At 36.6% G+C, this 22,445-nt stretch overlaps 1 protein-coding gene across 4 annotated transcripts in view; it reads right to left on the minus strand.

Annotated features, from left to right (window-relative positions):
* The window catches only part of CHRM3 (cholinergic receptor muscarinic 3), a 276,313-nt gene that overhangs the window by 100,577 nt on the left and 153,291 nt on the right, over positions 1-22,445 (minus strand). Inside the window, exon 1 of one of the 4 annotated variants that reach the window (XM_021392504.1) lies at positions 20,715-20,941. The exons of the other annotated variants lie outside the window; for them this stretch is intronic. The gene's annotated coding sequence lies outside the window, so the exon portion shown is untranslated. Of the gene's footprint in view, positions 1-20,714; positions 20,942-22,445 lie in introns of those variants that run through there. 4 annotated transcript variants of the gene reach the window in all.

Raw genomic sequence — 22,445 nt, forward strand, 5'->3', positions numbered from 1 at the left:
GAGTAAAGTTGAAGTATACAAAGCAAAATTAAATAAACAAGCCTGATTCCTCAGTAAGCTCTAGTTGTTTTATGGCTTATGGTGAAGCAGTAAATCCAGCAAAACCATGTTGTTAAATCAGCTTTATGGCTGTTCTGCATCATCAAACAGGCAGAGAGAAACTCATCACAACAATGTAGCACTGGTTAATTTGGAAAACCTCTTCCTATCCTTCATCTCTCTGTCCTCTCTGCTCTTTGAGCCATTGTTTAGATGTATTTTCTGAAAATTTGCTTGAGGTAGACATCTGAACAGACCTGTGCAGGAGCAAATCAGGCACTTTACAGTGGTTTAGCTACAGGCAAGGCCGCAGATCCCCCTGGCAATTTTGTGAGGTTACTCACTAGTTGCCCTCCTGCTCCTCTAACCTCTTATAGCTCATACTTTCATGTTGTTACACACCCCTGAAGCACCCCCACAACATAAAAGCTGCTGCAAACCTAAGATGATTGCTAACGCTGATTCTTTTCCTACATGAGCTCCTGGCTGTGGGCCAGCATAGTGCCACGGCAGGAGTGGGATCAGGGAATGAGAGACGTAAAACCTGATCAACAACTCTAAAGCTGGGTTAATAGGAGCTGTAGCAAAAAACAACAACAACAACAACAAAGCACTCTAAAAACTTACAGGCCTATGATGCATAGCTGCAATTTGCAGCATATTGCTCAGCAAAGCACTTAACCAGCCATCACTTCAGCTTTGCACTGGAGCAGTTTAGCACACTCCAGTTCCAAATGAAACATCTCTTACCAATGCTTCACAACAATTCCTGGATGGTAAGAAAGGGGCACCCACTTAGGGACTAAGGTGAGGAAAGATGCTGGGAGTGTAGCAAAGGTGCTTAATGTACTTCAGGACCATTTTACACCTGAGAAATGAACGTGCAGCTTCTCAGTTGCATGGAAGAGGCTACCCAGGCAATACTTGTTTCTGGCCAGCTGCCAGGCCAATTTAGAAGTGGAAAGTAAAAGTGAACCTCCTTATCCATTTATTTCCCTTGCAGCAGGTGCTAACAATGTGACCTCCCGGCTGTGGCTCTGCACTTTCAACAGCTCACTTCCCCTCACATGTGGAACTCCCTGCTTCATCACTGCCATTCACATCTGTGTCCACAGTGGAAAGGCAAAGCCCACATTTCTTTACACTAAGATGATTTTTCTTCTGCTTTCAAACCCATTTAAATAGGTTCTGTTCTCAATTGAATCCAAAATCATCTTTACATCATATACAGAGAAAGGAATGAAAATACTTTGTATGTCTTTTATCTCTTTTATTTCTAAAAGTGCAGGAGGAGAATCTTAATGTTAGGGAGGTCTGGGAGAGATCAAAAAGCATGGAGAAAGTTACTGGTTAATCAAAATCTCCTATAACTGCACCAGGAATAATATACGTAAGATTTAGGTGCAGTTTAGATCCAATGTAAGCAGAGTTAAAATTCAGTGGCATATGGACAATGAAGACATCCATCTAGGTTCTGCTCAGAGTTCTCACAGTGGATGATGTCTGACTAAAACTCAAATGATTTACACTTACAAGATAAACTCAGAATGAAGAATAAATTCCCCAGGGGTCGGTGCTGGGGCCTGTCCTCTTCAATATCTTTATTAATGACCTGGATGAGGGCATCAAGAGCACCCTCAGTAAGTTTGCAGATGACACCAAGCTGGCAGGAAGTGTCAATCTGCCTGGGGGTAGAGAGGCCCTACAGAGAGATCCGGACAGGCTGGATCTCTGGGCTGAAGCCAATGGGATGAGGTTCAACAAGACCAAGTGCCGGGTCCTGCACTTCGGCAGCAACAACCCCAGGCAATGCTACAGGCTTGGGGCAGAGTGGCTGGAAAGTTGTGTGGAGGAAACGGACCTAGGGGTATTAGTCGACGCTCGGCTGAGCATGAGCCAGCAGTGTGCCCAGGTGGCCAAGAAGGCCAATGGCATCCTGGCTTGTATCAGAAATAGTGTTGCCAGTAGGAGTAGGGAAGCCATTGTCCCTCTGTACTCAGCCCTGGTGAAGCCTCACCTCGAGTACTGTGTCCAGTTTTGGGCCCCTCACTGCAAAAAAGACATTGAGGCCCTGGAGCGTGTTCAGAGGAGGGCGACGAAGCTGGTGAGGGGTCTGGAGCACAGGCCTTATGAGGAGCGGCTGAGGCAGCTGGGATTGTTCAGTCTGGAGAAGAGGAGGCTCAGGGAAGACCTTATCGCTCTCTATAACTACCTGAAGGGAGGTTGTAGTGAGCTGGGGGTTGACCTCTTCTCTCTTGTAACTGGTGACAGGACGAGGGGGAATGGCTTCAAGTTGCGCCAGGGGAGATTTAGGCTGGACATTAGGAAACACTACTTTTCTGAAAGAGTGGTCAGGTGCTGGAACGGGCTGCCCAGGGAGGTGGTTGAGTCACCGTCCCTGGAGGTGTTCAAGAAACGTTTAGATGTGGTGTTGAGAGACGTGGTTTAGGGGGGTTATTGGTGGTAGGTGGATGGTTGGACTAGGTGATCTTGTAGGTCTTTTCCAACCTAGCTAATTCTATGATTCTATGATAAATACGGATGCAGAAATGTAAGCATCAAGGTAGATGCTGACAGATTTTTTAAATAGCCCACCTCCGATTTATGTCACCAGAGGTTGCACATGCTTGATATACCTGGAAATTTAGCCAAGGCCACTTAGGAAAAAAGCCTGGAACGCAATTTAGGTCTGAGGAATCCCAGTCCTTAGCTTTTAGCTATTCAGGTAGGATTTTCATTAGATTAGATTAAATAAGAGCTGCTCTGATCAGTTACTTGCAAACCTTCAGCTCAAGTAGATAAATCTACAGCATTTAAAAAATCTGAACAGTATTTATACATGGTTTTCAAGATTATGCGTGTACATTGAAATCATTCCTTCCTGCCCTGTTTGCAATGGCTCTGATCACATTCTTTGAAATCAGATAAAATTAAAAGTGCGCATATATGATTCATTTATTTAATTAGCAAACAGCTAGAAATCAATTATTAAATCATCATCTAATTAGCAGGAATAGTAAGCTGTGAGAATTAATCAGTGAGACAAATTTCAGAGAGGGATGAGAAAACAAACATCATTTGTCTCAGTACACACTGAGATCTGAGTTCAGCACCACTGAATTGAGATGGGGCCCAGGATGCTCTGACCTGTATTCTAGGGCAGGTCAGGGGTACATCCAGTAGTTTCTGTAGAACTATGTCCTCAGGTTTCATTGCAAATATAAGAACAAATGAATGGAGCTGCGATACCTAGATTTTGAGGCACTGCACCGTGTCTGTCCACAGCAGAAGTTTAAGCAATTTTATTTTCTATTTATTTTAATAACATTTTACAATCTAGAAGATATGTTTTAAACGTATTCTATCAAGTCACAGAGATAGGAACATGTTTTGTCATCCTGGCCCTGCTATTCCTTCTCCATTTCATTGCCCTTTGAAATCTTGGCTCAGATATAGAAACATGCAGAGGTTCTGATGGATAGGGTGGGCAGGCTATCTGCACAACCATGGATTCTGTTGCTGAAAAGGATCAGATCCTTGCAAGAATTCCTAAGGCCATAATTTTGTCTGATAATATTATAATTCATAAGCAATATGATAAAGAGGTTCTAAGCCTCTTTATCATAGTTACCATTCTGTTTTTAATATTAAATAATGCACACCATAAATCATTCCAGTGAGGGAGAAAAAAAATTGATTAGAATTTGCATTTTCTGACCAGTATATTTCATGAGCATATGCATCAGTGTGGAATTTGGGTGCTGTTTTTGCAACAGAGAGATTGGACTCAACTATCACTCAGGTGATTTGATCCTGACACCATAAATCTTGTTCAATTTCTGGAGGACAAAACCAGATTGCTCACTTGGTGGATAGGGTGGCAAAGGAATAGCATTTATGTTTTGTTTTTAAAACACATTTTAGTAGTGCAATTGTCATATATTTAATGAGGAAAATAAAGCATAACAAACATGACTGTTTCCTCTTTACTTTCCTCAAACAAAATGCCTTGCAGAAAGATCTCTCCAATACCACTGTTTAACAGTATAAGTCCTTCTGCTGAATAAATGGAATAGTATCGCTCATATAACTGAGAGTTCTAACAATGACCTTGAGCAGTGCTCTTCATATGTAAAATCATTCATTCTTTTAACATGGAGAGTGTGGAACAATTCCCTTAACTATTAATGTTTATGACTTGAAGTGAATTTGGCCTTATGTCTCTTCAATTTTACTCGACTAACACAATCATATCGGCACAAATGGCATTAAGCAATGTAACTAGTAATGTTAAATTAATGTTAAAACATTAAACCAATGTTAAAGCCTATCTCAGTCTGCATTTATATGTACTGTAACACAGATAAGTGAAAGGAAAATTTGGTACCTTTGAAAATCTTTACAACAGCTGAGCATGACATATCTTTGTAATAGGGAAAAGCAAGGACATATTTTTAAAAAGCAAGTATCTAAGTATATTTGTTGAAAGAAAACTTTAGAATGGTCCCAAAGCCTACCAGCAGTTGTAATCAGGACCATCAGACATTTAAAATATAGCCACTGCCGTGTTCAGAAGCAGCAAGCTGATAATTTCAGCACCAGCTATGCATTCTCCTTGCTGAACTGCACCACAGACGGCTCTCAGTTTAAAGAAAACTTCTCACTTTTCAACTTATTCTTGCAGAAAGTGATTGAGAAAAGTCCAAGTGTCAAAGGCACTAAGGACTTTGGAATGTAATACAAGACCTATTGTGAACACTTGAAAATATTCACAATACATTTTGCATTTCCCAGACTACACAGCTGAGGGAAAAATACAAAGTGAAGTGAACGTAGAAGCTATTGCCTTTTTTCCTGATGGAGGAACATCACAAGAAAAGCAATCATTTATGAAAACTGTATGCTACGTTTTGTAACGTATTATTGACTTAAATCTTTGCCAAGAGAGGTCTCTAACGAAGCCATCTGATTAACAGACTACCTTATTCTCTGTTTGGCATGGATTGCCTATGTGAATTTCCTGGACGATGCAATGCCTATTTAAGAGCATACATTTCTGCCAGAGCAGTTTTCTACAATCTGTTTTTGCTTATGAAATGATGCTTCCTACAGAGGACATTATTTTTTTTCACAGGATGAGAGCGATTTGTGATCCTATCAAATACAACTGAACAAGCTTTACTGCTGTACCTGAATTCTATTCAGCTTTACTGAAAATGTTGGTTCACGTAGAACTCTCCCTGCAGTCATTAACACTGTACTTATTACATTACTGTAAAGCATTTAGCAAAAAGCTCTGAATTATACTAAGGCATCTAGTCTATGTTGTTATCCTACAAATGGATGTGCAATAAAATACACCGCTAGGTGTTCTTACAGCTAAAATATCCATGAAAATTAACTGTAATATGCATCTAGATGGGTGTGTTTGTGTGATGATGCAAAGCAGGTTTTAGCTGAAATGGATGTATCAAAACTATGCCAGAGTCTTGCCTTTTAGACACATTTGAATTTTTATCTTGTGCATTTCATATAAAATTATCATTCACAGCACAAAACAATGGTTTTCTTCTCTGTTAATGGCCACTTTCTTCTGCTTGGTACACCACTGTGCTCTATGGAAAGCACTCAGCAAAATGGTAATAGCTTTTTTTTTTTTTTTTTTTTCTCCTTTCAAGCACATTTTTCCTTGTTTGGGTGAACCATGACAATTTTGTTCTGCTTGGTTTCTTGTATGAATTCAGTTATGCTGAAGATCTGAATTTAGATTTATAAAATAGCTAACCTAGAACAACTCATATAAGTAAAGTTATATTTAATGCTATCTTTCTATTTTGAAAAATAGTCCCAAAGGACCCACGCCCATTTCTTGAACAAATACATAGAATATGTAAGCATATGTAAACTATGTTATATGTTATATCAATGTAAATTTCATCAATTATTATGTTTATATATATAAATATACACATGTGCATTTGAAACATATTAATGAATATTTTAAAAGATTACACACTGGTATCAGAAGGCAGGCTCATCATTTTCACTTGGACTACTTCACAGTATTTTGTGCATAACACAGGCATTAATCTTTGGCAACATTTGTATATTTTTCATGTAAACAGAGCTCTTCCCATGTTTTATTTGTATATTTTAGTTTATTTTTATATTGTTTATTATATGTTTTAATTAATCTGACAGCGATATGCTAAAGAACAGCAAAAACTCAAATTACTCAGCACTTCAAAATCTCAGCAACAAGGATAATTCAATAATTTTGAAACTAGTTTTTGACAAATAAAAAACAATCCAAAACAATTGTCATTTTGAAGAAAGCAATGACAAACAAATGGATTGACTTCACCTTGATCAGAACTTATAAATGTTCTTGCGGTATCTTACACCATACTACAAGATCAGCCAGTGAGAATATCTACCATACTAGAGAAGGAATACAGATACAATAAACCATAAAAATAAAAGAACATCCTACTCCCTTACATCTCCCCTCCCTTCTGATTAAAAAAAAAAAAAAGGTGGAGAAAATGACTTTTTTTTTTTTTTTTAAAAGAGAATCAACTTAAATCCTTTTCAGGCTTATCTACTCGAATTGAGGATTATCTAGTCCTCATGCAGTACTAAATATGATGAACAAAAAGCACTGCCTTGCTTCAGCACACAAAGAAAAACTGCTGGTCTTTGAGCTGAAATAAAAGCACTAAATACCCCTTGCACTGATGCTGATGAATATTTTGTATGAACAATAAATCTTTATAGAGGGAATTCATAGGTTTGCCCTACTGAAATACTACTTTCACAGTAATAGAATAGATTACAGGAAGAACCTGTCACAAATTTCCTTCTGGATCCAATCCATTGCATAGTGCAGTGCCAATAGCATGTTTTCTACACAAAAACAACATGGTTCCACTACAAGCCCACACAGCTGTTAATCCTGGAACTCCACATAGCATTTACTACACTTCTCTTGTACAGAAAACCTTTCCCTCTCTTACTTTTATCAGGCAGAAGCTGAAAGAATGCTCAAAGACATTTTTTGGTATACTGTTAATATAGTAATCCCTTACTAGCAGAGGCCAGCTGCCTAAGTATTGAAACTGTCAGATGGAGTGGTAAGAACAAACGCTTGATAAAGATCAGCTTAATTTAGGTCTAATTTAGAGACCATGTATAGGTAGCTATGTGCTAGTACAAGAGTAAATATTATAGGATTCAAAATACAAATGAGGAACAAGCCGTGAGCTTACAGCGTCACACCTATTACCTCTAGAAGCATAAGACAGGTAAAATAATTGGTTTTGGCCATATTAAAAGCGTACTTTGAAATTTAAAATGTTCAGAGTTCTGCTTTGAAGAATTCTGTAAATGTTTAATGCTTGTGCAAATATAATTCAAATTATTTTTATTATTATAAAATTGGCATACGTTCCCAAACCCTCCTTCATGTGAGAAATCTCCCAAATAGATACTAAGTGTGAAAGTAAGACCTATTTACTCCATTTGTCATTCCCCTCAAACTTCTTAAATTTGCTAAAATAATGATAATGCAGTCCATAAAAAAAGAACACTAAGAAACACTTCCATTACTGGCTACGGATAAGTGAAAAACTTCAAAACCTCCAATCAGTATTGGAAATAGGGACAAAGAGATCTCTCAGAAGACTGAAATCATGACATCCCAAAAGAATTCAGTAAAGTCTCAGGTTTTGTTTTGCCAAAATAACACATATTACCTGTTAAAGCAACTAGTCCTGACCCTTGCACCTTCTTGCAGAGCGATAAGGCTTTTGCTCCTGGACGTGGTCATGCCTGCTTTCATCTTTTGAACAGCTTCCTTTTTGAGTTGCAACATTTTTCATCAGCTATTTTCTTTGACAAAGGCTTGTATTATAATACTAATGTTGCACTGAGAAAGAAGATAGCTAATTTAACTTTCATAGCCTGCGTGAAGCAGCAGTTATTTTTAAGATCAAATTAACTGCATTACCTTAAAGTCAGGAAAAAGTAGACAGGGAAAAAAAAAAGTTGTTACAGTGACCAGTATTTCACAAAATTAACAAAAAGCTTTTGGATATACAACTACCAGATTTGAGTGCCAACACTTGAGGACTTGAGGAAATATAACAAGAACAGGACTACAGTAAATATCAATTTATCAGGTAAATAACATACAGCATGACACATCTGAATCATCAGCCATTTTGCATAAGTTGAGACAAGTTGAATCCTTGTGACAAGTGCTAAGGAGCAGCAGTAGAATGGAGAGTATTCTGGCACCTACGCAAAGGCACAAACAGTTTTATCATTACTCTTTATTACCACTAATAGCAGTTCTAAAACCAATGACTAGAAATAAACAGAAAACATTTACTCTTTTTGAAGAGCTAATCTCTCTGCTAAGTATAAGGAATAATTCAGAATACCACAAATACCATGGTAAATTGTTTAATTAAGTAGGTCTTTTCTGAAACAGCTGGGAGGTCACAAAAGACTGAACTTGAACTTGATTCTGCCAATCTCAATATAACTAGAAATCCAACTTGGATAAGTATCTAGCTCAATTCTAAGTCACATTCATCAAGTGGAGGTACTATTGCTTTTAACGTTCACTGAAGACTAAACTTAGTGCCAAAAACTTTGCTAGCCAGTGACACAAAATATACTAATGAATCCTACTTACATATACACGCATGCACACTCTTCTTGTGGCAACAAAGCAACTGCACACAATAGTGAGTTTTGAATGGCAAAAAGGTGATCTGCATCACTTCTTTGGAAGGAAAAATTCTCCCATGGTCTCTGGTGAAATGCAGCCAATATTCAATCTCTCCTGTAGAATCTTTTTTATAATATTTAACATTTTGTATTAGTAATCGTATAACATGCAGTGTTATAAGTTCTGGAGATACTTATCAACCAATAAAAAGTGGTGATGAAATACTATTTTGGCTCTAAGTCTTCTTTTAAATAGAAAAATGAAGACAATTTAAATTTTCCCACAGATTTTGTATATACAAAAGTAACACTCCAAACTAAACCCAAGAGACTAGAGAATTAAACACCTTCCCAGAAAAATATAAATAATTTGAATCAAGTAACACAGTCACACGCTATGTAGGTACCATCACTTCTACTCCTACTAAGTGTAAACTGATTTTCACCTCTGGAACTTATGCAGCAATAATGCTAACAGCCCTGTATGAAAGCCCAAGTCTACATTCATCCCAGAGTTTCATTTGTTCATTCAATCCCAGCACATGAGGTTTAACAGAAACAGAAGATGCTTCATTCTTTCTGGAGCATAAAAGCTAAATGGCGACCCATCAGCATACATCTGTACTCAGTGGCATGTCCTGAGCAAGAGAAATCTATCTCTACCTTTAGAAGTAATTCAGTAAGTTTTGAGCAAACTTACAGAATTACTTAATTCAAAATTCTGCTTTAAAACAGGAAAAAAAAAACAATTAAACTGAATTAATTAAATTAAATCAAAATAATGAAATACAATCTAAAGCAAGTTAAGAGAAGTAGTATCACACAACCCACTCTTTGGCTTTCACACCTGACGCTGGAATCTTGATTTCAGAGGCATCTCCAAAATGGCTACAGATTAAAACAGTGATGATACCAAGCTTCAAATCCTCACGTTTAAAAGAAAATATTTAGAGTATTTAGAGGAGAGGGGAGCCCTGTTCTATGAAGGCTGCAATTCTCTAGTTCTATAGGCATTGCTGAACTTTGGTGTTTTAGTAAAAGGCAGGCACTGCTGGCAGCACTGCTGGGGGAGCCCCAGACATGGTGCTTCACCCCCACTGTCAGGACACTCCTGGAGAAGGAGGCATAGGTTCCCTTCAGGCAACTGATTTTTTCAAATGCTGATCCAACAAACAAAAGATATATATTTTTTTCCTCCAACTACGGTGTGTGCCAAAGGCTGACATAAATACTGACTACTGCAGAAAATCTGCAAGTATGAGATGGTGTTTCACTCTGCATGAAAGGTATGCCATAGACTGGGGCTAGTTTAAATGGCCTCCTGTGCAGCATGATGGCCCGTTTCTATGCACTATCTACGTTCAGAGTTTAGGCTCTCTGAAGAAAGTATAGCATCCCAAATAACAGTTTGCAACAGCCAGTGGTCTGCAATGAAGAGCTGGTTAAGTCATACCCATGGTCATGTTCTTGCCAAATGATTATGAATAGTGTCCAAATTAAAGGCAAAAGTAGCAATTTCATAGAATGGTAATCAATTAGAGGAAATAAATATTTTATATGCATATATTGGATTTATTGTATACGATGCTATAATTTTAACATTATTTGTATGTTATGGCCTTTAAAACTTTTCACTGATTATAAAACAGTTGATCTGACAATAATTTAGTCCTAATAATTATGTAGTTTTTCCTCCAGTGACTGATCAATGAGCAGAATTAACTTTGAATAATCCATGAACGATTTACCTTGAAAAATACAAAATGGAAAATAAATACAAGGACCCACAGTAGTTCAGCTGAAACTGAAGGCATACCAATAGATGGCTTTGGAGAATATGGAACACTTTCATGTCTCTGGGAAGATTAATTGAAGCATCTGGAATACATTAAATATCATTTGGTAAATCCTGAGATTAGGGAATTCTAAACCTTTCTTATTATGAACTGCATATAATGTAATGAGATAGGTTTTTGGTTTCCCATTGTCCATATAAAGCAATACTGGTCCAGTGACAGTGCAGTAAGCTTTTGTTATAACCATAAGTATTATTAGAGAAATCTGCCATAGATTAGTATCTTTATTGCATACACTCACTTTAATCATATCCTAAATTTTACAGGCAGAAGGAGAAATTAATTTGCCACTCAAGAAAAGGGTATATTAAAAAGGGTAAGGGTATATTAAAAAGTAGGACATTTGTGATTGTTGATGAGAATGTTATTTTACTTCCCTCCGTGTTTTATTTCTATGTAAAAAAAACCCAACTAAATAGATCATAGTAAGATAAAATTAATGAATGCAAACCAGGGAGGGTAAGTAGTCATCAATTTCAAGACCTGCACTGACTTTTTAAAAAAGTGCTTATTATTAGAACCAGTGTAAACAGCTGACAGCAGATATTATGAAGTTATTTCAGCAAATTGACTGCAATGTACAAGATTAAGGAAAATATAACACTGTTATTGTACTTTAAAACACCTTCTGTTGAGTTCTGCAGGAGTATCAAACAAGTTTGTAAAGTCTACTTTCTTTATATATTTCTGCTTTTAAACCAGAGCAGGGTATTCTGAACAGTAATTCAGGCACTGAAACATACCAGATTCTTGCACAAGTGTGGATTCAGCAAAACCATGATGTACCAGCCCTGCTTTGCACGAGCATGATTTGAACCTCATGCTCATGCCCAGTGTCCTGCTGACACCCACTACTGACATCCTGGTAGCAGTTCTCAAACCAGAGATATTTCCTGCCTCCTGTGCTTATCTCCAGTTACAAATGAAATAATGCTGTAACTCAGATGAGTTTATATAATATCAGTACTTAATAAGTCCTAACAAACAAAGCCAGATAACCACCCCAAAAAATCTCAACAGAAACACTCCCAAAGGCAATGTTTAGGCCAAGTTTATCTTTCATCAAAGTCCAGCAAAACAGTGGTTTAGCTAGTGTTTTCTTAAGTTTAAAAGTGTTGTAATGTTATATAAATACATCTGGGTTATTTAATTTTTTAATTTGCAATTTGAGATGGGAGAGCAGGAAAGATCAGTAGAGAGAAGATTGTTTTATGTATCAATTTTGTTTTAAGACCACAGTTTTCCTTTATTTGTATCCAGGGAGAAATATACAAGTGTTTTATTCTCATTTAATGAGAGTGAAAGGGGTAAATATATTCCTCAGAAACTGAATTTGTACAGCAAAAGGTTACTTGGTATCAATAGCTGTTGTATCAAGAGAGGAAGAAGATAAATAGGACGTCTTGATGACACATGAAAAACAAGGATCTTGAAGAGTTAAATACCTTTAAGAATATTTAAAAAATAAACCCAAACCTAAAAAAAAATAAACACAAAAGGCCAACTAAATCAAACATAGGTGCTCTTCTAATCTGAAAAGGGTCATGCACAAATTCTGTGTTATGTTGAAGCTGAGTTCAGTACCTATTTTCGTATTAAACTCTGCTTCACAATAGCACAACACAGAATTAGGAAGACAGCTCACAGAGAATTATTCATTCATGTAACTGTATGTAACGTGTCACGAAAGGACACTTTCTTCCAAAGGGGACTGAGCAGGAGCATTGAAGATGCAAGGCTGTAGTAGCTGGTACATGCACCAACTGTGTACCGCAGAACTCATTACACAGAAAGGAAAGCATCGGTCATGCTCATACAGACAAAAAGTAAGAAAATATATGTCTCTGGTTGTGTGTAAGAATACAGAGCAACTTCCTAGCACAGTGCAGCTCTGAAGTGTGTTAACAGGCACAGTGTTTCTGTCATTGCTGCTTAGTTTATTAGCTGGCAAAATTAATCCTCTGAAGCTTGAAAACTCCAGAAGAGCCATCTTCTACTTGGCCAAGGTATAAGCTTCCTGCTGGAATAACGCAGTCATGTTCTTTGGAAAGAGATGACAATATGGTTCAAATTTTATAGTTTGAGGTTGCAGACTGTAATTAAGAATGTATTCTGGCTGTGCTCAAAATGGCTTTGACATTTCAGACATGTTATATGAAAGATAAACATCAGGCCTTGCTGTATATTCCCTGGACTTGACTTTTCAGAGACAATGAAAGCCTGGGAGAAGCCTGCAAACATTTTCATGGATTGAGGCACTGCAGAGAAATTGACATAATTTAAAATCCAATATGGTCAGTGTCAGTGTTGTTCACAGAGTATGCCGCTTTAAATTAAAAGGAATCCAGTGTATTACCACTGTTTATTTCACACCTACGCTTAAGTATACCTGTAGAGCATGAGAATAACCAAGATATACTTAATACTTTACTATTGTTTTCTGTTCCAACGTCTAAGCTAAGCAATAGTTATCTGATTCCATTTGGCCAAATGCTCATTGTTGAAATAGTGAGTAAACACGCTCCATAAAATCAATGCTAAGACTGGTTATAGAAGTTCATTTTGTTAAACTAAATCTCTAAAAGCTTTAATAGTCACATGGGCAAGGAGACTAGTCTGGTGATACTGGAGGTTAAGCTGCAGTACAGCTTATCTGATTTACTGCATAGATATATACACTGCTAACTTGACCTGAACTCTCCAGTTGTACTGGATTCAGTAAATTTAAGCCATTTGTGAGGTACATGACGCACACTGTCTTGAATTATTACTTTGTTGATACAGTTATCAATTCATCATTGTCTGACAGATAAAAATTCCACATCCTATTCTGAAAACAAAGCAACAGATGTTTTACAGGACTTTTCAGGATGCCACCATAGTCTATTCACCTTCCAAAGATAAGAAGAAAAAAATGAGTAATGCATGAATTTTAAATCGATCTTTCAGACAAGTTATGCATATAGTTATTATATTTTTTTAAATCAGTGCCCTACTTATCCTTACCTTGTATGTCAACATTATGGTATCAACAAATAAGGTTTGCATAATACAACCAATTTATCGGTAAACAAAGAGATTGAACAGTGAACAAAGAGATCTTATGGTGCTGAGATTCATTTTTTTAATTACCGTCATATGTGATAAATTCCTCCTACTACCTGCAGGTAGCTACTGTCTCATTTAAAGTTATTTCTTTCCATTCTATCCCATACTGTCTATAAATGCAAATTTGGAAATGCCATTCATTAGTGAAAAATAATAAAAAGTTAAATGCAGGCATATGGTACATATTAAAGCAGTTTCCATCAATAAGAAGTAGGTCAAACAACATTACGTAGTGACTGGCAGCAAAACAAAAGAATAATCCAAGACATCAAAAGGGTGTAACAGAGAAGTGGATGTTCTTTTCTGATAACATAGGTCACTGTCATTTTAAACCATGGACTTATTTAGATTCATATGTTTATCCTAACTGTACCACTAGCCCCACCACATGGAAACCTGATTCCCAGTGCAGTTCTTCTTGCATATTTCAGTATAGACCCTCAGAGGTATTAAAACAGCAAATTCCTGAGGAAGATAGGTGACAGTAAAGAGAACCCAGACTAGTTATGCTCCTGTGAGCCAAGAGAAAATGGATTGTCCTGCACTACTCTGTGATGCAGTGACCTCACCTCAAGTACTGTGTGCGGGATTAGGCACCACTATATAAGAAAGACATAAAATTATTAGCATTCAAAGGAGGGCTGCAAAGATGCTGAAGGATCTAGAGGGAAAGGTGTATGAGGATTTGGTTTGTTCAGTCTAGAGCAGAGGAGGCTATGTGGTGGCCTGTAGCTCCTCACAGGGAGAGGAGGGGTAGTGCTGAGCTCTGCTCTCTTTGACAGCCACAGGACTCAAAGGAACATCATGGAGCTGCGTGAAGGGAGGGTCGGGTGAGGGTTAGGAAAGGGTTCTGCACCAGAGGATGGTCAAGCACTGGAGCAGTCTCCCCAGGGTAGTGGTATGGCCCCAAGCGTACTGGAGTTCATAAGCATTTGGAGAATTTTTTCAGAAATACCGTTTGAATTTTGGGTGGTCCTGTGTGGAGGCAGGAGACGGACTCAATGGCGCTTGTGGGTCACTTCCAACTCAGGATATTCTATGATTCTCTGATTGGTATGACGTGATTAAAATGGATGGGTAGATAGGGCAGAAACCATGTATTATGTGGAATCCAACTTTCTCTGGAAGTGTTCCATTTTGGGGTTCTGGTTTTCTCTAGAGCAAAAGCTGGATCAAATGTATAATTTATGTTTGAATCTTCTTAATTTATTCATGGTCTGGAAGAGGTGATGCTGCCCAGAATATCAGATCTTTGAATCTTTCAAGACATGTTTAAGTTAAGCAATGGGAAAATTGCTCACTTCCCTACTCCTCTGAATTCAATCTGTCTTCAGGTAAGTCCTTGGCTCAGCTACTTTGGCTAGGTGCTGTCATAATGGTTTTTTTTTTAATGAAAAACCAATGTAGTTTTGGATAAGAAAGTCTACAAATATCATTTAACTGTTGAACTAAAGCAGCTGAAAATCATGCAGGATATCAGCCTGTAGAAAGAAGTATATGTGATTGACTAATCTAATCACTGGGGTACCTAGCCCTAGCTCCAGATAAATAGAGATATCTCCTTTTGGGATCTGCCCTTTTCTTCTTAAAATTTCTCTGCAAACACGGAATCCAACAACAGATTTCAAATAGCCCTGATTATAAAAAAAAATCTTTAAGAAAAAAGTTAGGGGCAAGGTTTTTCACATTAATAAAATGATATTTAAAAAAAAAAAGTGTAGCAGTTCCTAGAAATGAAAAAAAAAAAAAGCAAAAGCAATTCTTCCACTTGTACATCTTTTTTTTTTTTTGGGGGGGGGTGGATAAGTTACTGCATATTAGATTTAAAAAAGGAACTGACTTGGGAATAAGATAGCAAAAGATGGAGGGTACAGATGAGAGTATGGGTATAGCAGCACAATATTGAGATTTCCAATGGAATTTCACAGATTCCGCATCTAGTAGTGTCCATCAAACCAGACGAAAGCACAGCTTTTTGATGGTATGTTGATTTATAGTAAGCACATTAATCAATTTAGCATACCTACATTAAAATGATGAATAAGAAAGGTAGGAAAAATAATAGAAAAACTATGAAATACTAAGATATGCTTTCAACTTTGAAATGCAGCCAATGTTTTTCCTTTGTGTGACAGCAAGAGTGGTGCTTTGAACAGGCATAACAGCACAGATTTATAACTTGATCTCAAGTCAACCTCTGAAAATTTCTGGGTAATCTGAAGAATTTGATTCTGAATCCTTGGCACATTATACAAGTGCAACAACATTCTTAGTCTGTAAGGGAAGTCTGAGAAAGGCTCACACAAACAGTGCAATGGGAAGATACTATTTCATTTCAAACCCTCACAAATTGTTTATGGAATTACCTTTGAGTGAAGTTGAAGCAACTATAATGATTTTCTCAAAAGATAATATGCATCATTGTACAGGTCTAGTTACACATTTCTTAACCAGAAATAGGGCAATATCTGCATATGTGATAGGACTTGACTCCACATTCTTTGGGTTTTTCTGAGTATTCATAAAAAGATGCTCCCATGTTCGCTCTTTCCACTGGGAAAAGGAAGTGAAACTTTCTTTCCTGTACTGAGACCACCTTTAAAAACACATTATCAACATAGCCTAAATATAACTAAAACTGTTCAGATTTATTTCCTCCTTATGTCCTTCTGTATGCATGCTTACTCTGAATAAGATTCTTAACTTTCATAAAGGATTCCTAGTATTTAAAACTTTGCAGCCTTGGGTAGCTCTGAAATATATTATAGTAAGGTATCTTCAGTAGCACCTGTGAAAAAACCACAGGTGTGATCAAGAACATCATAAGACAGCAATGAACAGAAAGCAATTGGACTGATAGGAAGTTGAAAGAGCCTCGACTACAGGTGACAAAGTATTAAAGATGAAAGCATGAAAGATGAAAGGAGATTAATTTGACTATCTGGATCCTCAAAGTTTGAGGACTAACAGCTGCACATTTCTCTGTACATGTGATAAGTGAACAATTAATATCCAAAAGATGCTTCAATATTGCAATGGGAAAGACAGTGTTAAAAGTGATCAAGAACAGTATCCGGCAAGCAATAAACATCATCACCATAAAAAAAGAAGTGCTTTGAGTTTGCAAACACTATTGATTAGAAGATTAGAGTGTGTGTTATGATACAAATTTAGAAAAGTCCCTCAGCAATCCCTGATTAAGAATTTTACCATATGCTCAACTGTTTTCCTGTTTCAGCACTTGCAGTAGGAAATAGTTTACCAAAAAAAAAAAATATATATATATACATTTAGAACGATTGATTCAGACTGCAGAGATCAGGAAGGACTCTGAGCATAGCATTACTACTAAAGATTTTGTTTCAAAAAACTTTTGAGGAACACCAGAATTTACTTTTCAACTATTAAAATGGAGCAATAACTGGTATTAAACAGCTTTAGTTTCATGTCATGCAATTTTCGTGCTACAACAAGCTAATCCCCTTGTACTATTTGCCAGCTTGCACATGCTCATGCAGTTTGTTCTATGAAGTCATGCTTTGCACATATCCATCATGTTGATGTTGCGGCATTTCTTCTTTGCAATACTGACCTATGGCAATTAATTAAACAGCTTTAAAATCACACTGAAACTTGTCATGTACCTCTGTGGAGGGCTAACCACAACAACAGGTGCCTGGATGCTGCAGATAACAGAGCCATGCTTCCCTTCCTTTCCTTCCCTTGCCTACTGAGATCCAATCTGAGGAGGCAATCTCTCACAGTTTATCCAAGCTTCTTATCCAGTTAATATCAGAAGTTGCAGATTAAAGTCATCTGTACTGTTCTGAGATTAAAAGTGTCATACAAATGTTCTGCTTCTTTTGGTCTATTGTGTTTGTGAAACACATGTATAACCTCATCCAGTCACTGTAAGCCAGATGTCCATGGTTTTCTAAGGGATGTGTGAGCCCTTATAAAAGGACTGATTGTGTTTGGGGATTTTTTCTGATGAAAAATAGATAAGGAGTACTATCCAGACCACCTTGGTTTCTGTACATCTGCACAAAGGTGAGAAATGAAAGAATGCACATCTTTTCCCAGGGCAATACCACTGTTGCTACTCAGCTGCCTGTAGTAAATGGGGCAGAAAAATCTTGGATTTGTGTCACTCCCACTGGCACAAAGCTAGCTGAACCATCCCTGCTCTGAGCAGAAGGAAATGAGCTTTTCCTGAATCATCCAAATGGGTGGATGAAGCAGCCTCCCCTCTCCTCGGACAGCGCCACTACACACATTGGTACATTTAGAAGCACCTGGTAAATCACAACATTCTCCTCTCTGACCTATTCTTCATTTAAAACTTAGCACACTGCCATTAGTGACAGCTACTCAGTTTGGTATTATGAGTGAGGAAACCCCTAGAAACATTATTTTATTCTAAAAATAATCTAAAACTTCTTGTTGAAAGTTTAAACTCCATCAGACACCTTCAAAAACCCAGGACCCAATTGTATTCCCCCCCCAATTTTTATGAAAATATACATCTGTCTTATAAATATCATAATTAAATATATAAATAATATATGAATATATATAATGTACAAATAAATATAGTATAAACAAATAGAGTAAATAAATATATTAATCAATTTGTACTCTCCTTTATTTTCTTATTTAAATATTCATATTTAATTTATGAAAAGTAAATATCTGGTTATTATTTGGCATGTTCTTTCCACCCATGACAAATGATCACATAGGGGCTGAGCTGATTAAAATCTACATGGGTAGTTAACTAGAGGCCAAATCACAGAAAAGGCTTGAAAAAGAAGCAGTACTGAAGCCAAAACATTCAAGTCTCATTTACGCTAATACTCTTTTATGAGGGAAAATTTCTAATACTCTTCTGAAGATAGATGCATCTAGATAGCTTGCAGAAATAATTCTTTCCTGCATCCATCAAATCGTTATCTGTTTAGGCTATGTTAGCATGCAAACCTCAGAGCCAATTAAAAAAAATTAAGCCTCAATTTTATGTAAAAAAAAAAAATCATGCAAAGATATTTGAAATATCTAATTATGGTTAACTTTATGATGACAGAATATTTAGAATGCCTAAAATGAAAAAGTGTGTTATTACATTTCATCATAAATCTAAAGAAAAAAGATGTTTTCATTGATATTAACTGTATATGCTGTCGTTTTTTAAGAAAAAACTCTGAATAAAGAAGACCAAGGGCAGTCACTCGTTCTTCTCTACTGAAATTACCATGTCCTTATTAAGCCTCACAGAAGTGGGACAGTAGAATTCCATTAGTTTTAAGCTTGTAGTCATGAGAACAAATGTAGAAACAAATAAATACATGCATCCATAAATACACTGATAAAGAAAGAGGTCCATTTGTCCTAAGCCATAGGAAACTTTGTAAATCTGATATGTAAGAAATAAATGGTCTACATTTTGGGATCTTTGCACTGGAAACTGAACTCAAATTTCAAAGCTGTAAGATTATTTCTGCCGCAAGTATTCTAAATGAAAAAGGACTAAGAACAAAGCAGCCAACAAGAAATTATTTGTATTCTTCTCAAATACCTGACTCACAGTACTCTTGGTTTCTATGCTGACATAATGGACACTCCTCACTACCTCACTGAGATACAGTCAGTTTGTATACAATTCTTAAAAGCAATGATGTAGAGGGATTTATAGCCAGGGAAAATAGCTTTGAGATATAATCACCAATGTAGAAAAACCTATGCTCCCTTGAAGCACGAGCTTGAATTTTGGTAGGCTCACCTCATCCTTTCATCAGAAGATTAAATTCTGTGTAGCTTAGCATATAGAAGTCCCCCAAAGGATTTTTTTAAAAGATGAAGTCCTGCCTTCTTTAAGTGTTGTTAAATGCAATATCTTTTCTTTTCATTTTTTTTAATAAATCCTAAAAACTTTAAATACTCTTTTGAAGATATTTCTCTTTTTTAAAGTAGTTCACTAGCTTCTTTGTCATAAAGATTTTGAAGCTTTATTCCTTTGATTTTCAATGTTAGCATAAGTGATGGATGTTGTGATAGCATAAGTGATAGACACTGCTGTAGTACTGTCCTTCTCCACAGGCAGCATTTACAGGAATCAATGCCCAGAAGAATACAGGCATTTCTTCAAGCTGTTTTCTTTTCTTTAAATTGCGATAGCTAAAAAGACTCATTGAAACTAATAAAATTTTAAATTGTCTTTAAAAAGATGAAGAAACTTCAACAAATATCCCACTAATTATTGTCCCTTTCTGACAATTCTCTATCTGTACTGGGAAACAATCTGAGCAAATGAATAATTATGACTGCTACTGAGCTTGAGCTTACACTTTTAGAGCTCAAACTGTTAAAACTTACTACAAGTAATCATAATTGCATGTGTGTGCACTATGCATTTAATTTAAGCATACAGTGACACGCAATGCTATGTCTTTATACTTTTCGTAGATATTTTGCATGCTCTGTCCCAAACTGTCATCAGTAAGAACTATCCCCATTGTCTTCAGCAATTACAGATAACCAAAAAATTGCAAACAGAACATCTACTAATGCCAAATATAAAACTATAAGGCTAAAACAAAAAGGGGTGATAGACTGGTAGTCCTGAGATTTCTAAGTTTTCTCCACTAAAAAAGACTAGTAAGAAAAAGGTTCTGTCTTTATTTTAAATCTTTTTTGATGGCAGCTGATGTTTAGGTATATAATCCAAATAGTCCCCAAAAGACAGAGTAAAGATAATGGTCAGTAATGGTCAATTTTGGCTGCTATTTAAAGGAAAAGAAATTGCTAGGAATGAATATAGTGTACAGTAAGTAGAAATTAAGCTCATCAAAGAGGCATTTCCTTGGGTAGTAGTTTTCAGAGCACTAGAGCCTCTAGCTGTTAAAATCCTTCGTGAAGCCACACCAGCGCTGTAATAATCTTAAGGAAAGTTGTATGGGAGGCATGTCTAGAGCTCACCTGAAAATCAGAAATCAGCCAGAAAAGTCTTCTCTTGCAAGCTGCGTTGCTTGCAGCTCAGCCATCTAGTAGTTATACAGGAAGTGTTCAATGAGTACATAAAAGAACTTGAGACCCAGACCACCAGATACTACAGATGACACAGAACAGTAGGTAAATCTATGAGGAAATGCTAAAAAGTGGGCACAGAGACAAACTGAAATAAATCTTGCGAATGTTTTGTCTGACTTCAGGTTACAAATACAAGCAGAGTGCATTTGAGTTACTGAGTCCTCGTTGCCATGCTACAGAGAGCTTTGTTCTGGGTTGTACAACTTCCCTGTCAAAGCTCTGTAATACCCTGTCTCAGGTATCCTTTGGGCATATAAATATGACATATATATTTGACACACATATATATAATATACAGATAGCTATAAAATATATATATATAAAATATGTGTATCATAGATACAATATACAATATATACATATTGACATACATATGCATGTACAAAATATATAATTATATATAAGAGAAAATATATTATTTAATATATATAATATTATATGTATATATAATATTATGTTATATATGTTTATATATTTTTTATATTTATATATATATATGTATGTCTTTTTAAAAAAGCTTTTGTTGGGTTTTTTTTTTTTACCTATACTATATTGGTATTAAAATATTCTTTCATTATTTAACATGACAGGTTCTTTTGTCCACAACAATAACCTCTCTCTAGCCTTGCCCTGCATGATGTAAGAAAACTGTCTCCTGCAAAAATACACAAGAGAAGTGTCATCTTCATATTCTGGCATATTCTGGAAGTGTTGACTTGCCATCTGACCAGGGGTAGCTGGTATACCAGTGGGTGCCGGCTCACAACCCAGGCTGTTCTGCACACTGTGAGGCACTCAGAGCTGCAGCGCAATGGGCAGCTCTGAGTTTTAAAGGTTTGACAGCGCTTTTCTTGTCCTTGGCATAGCCAGAACCCAGGCCATGTGGTAAGTCTCTGGCAGGAGCCTTCCTCCTCTCACTCTTCTGTATGAACTGAATGAAAAAAGCAAAAATTCATGGGAGTAGCAAAAGTTCATGAAAGCAGGAGGAGGAGAGGGAGGGGACCTAGCCCCATGCCACCAGTCCTGCCTCCTCATCCTCATCATTCCCCTCCAAAGAACTGGAAGTTTCAGTGCTCAGGAGACACCAAATAATGTCCTGCTCTGACCACAGATCTGAACTTCAGATCACACCTGGTGTCAACATAAGTTTCTGGCACAGCAAAGTAAAATGTTGCTTAAGCTAAAGCTTTTTAAAGCAACAATTTCTAATCTCAACTTGCTGTGACTATTTTTTTTCACTGTGTTATCAGAGTTGTTTTTAAAATAAACAATAAAATTTGCTTTTAAATAATTTGGCCCCAAAGATCCCATAAAAGATAATTAATCTAGTTGTTAGACCATTTCTTCAAGTTTGCGATCAGCAATGCCTATAAATTTCTTGATGACATTTTTCAACCTCTGCTTTACTTTCCAATCAGGGATATATAAACTACTACAGATATATAAACTTCTACGTGTGTTGTTCTTGAAAATACCTTTCACTCCACTTTAGAAACAATCTTTTTTAACTAATTAATCATTTAATTAAATTAAGAGAAGATTGAAATAGAAGAATCGTAGTGAATCATTCATTTTACAACAAATGTAAGACACAAAAATTCCTAAGTGCCATCCTCATTT

This window comes from Numida meleagris, chromosome 3, assembly GCF_002078875.1.
Source record: "Numida meleagris isolate 19003 breed g44 Domestic line chromosome 3, NumMel1.0, whole genome shotgun sequence".
NCBI lineage: Eukaryota > Metazoa > Chordata > Aves > Galliformes > Numididae > Numida > Numida meleagris.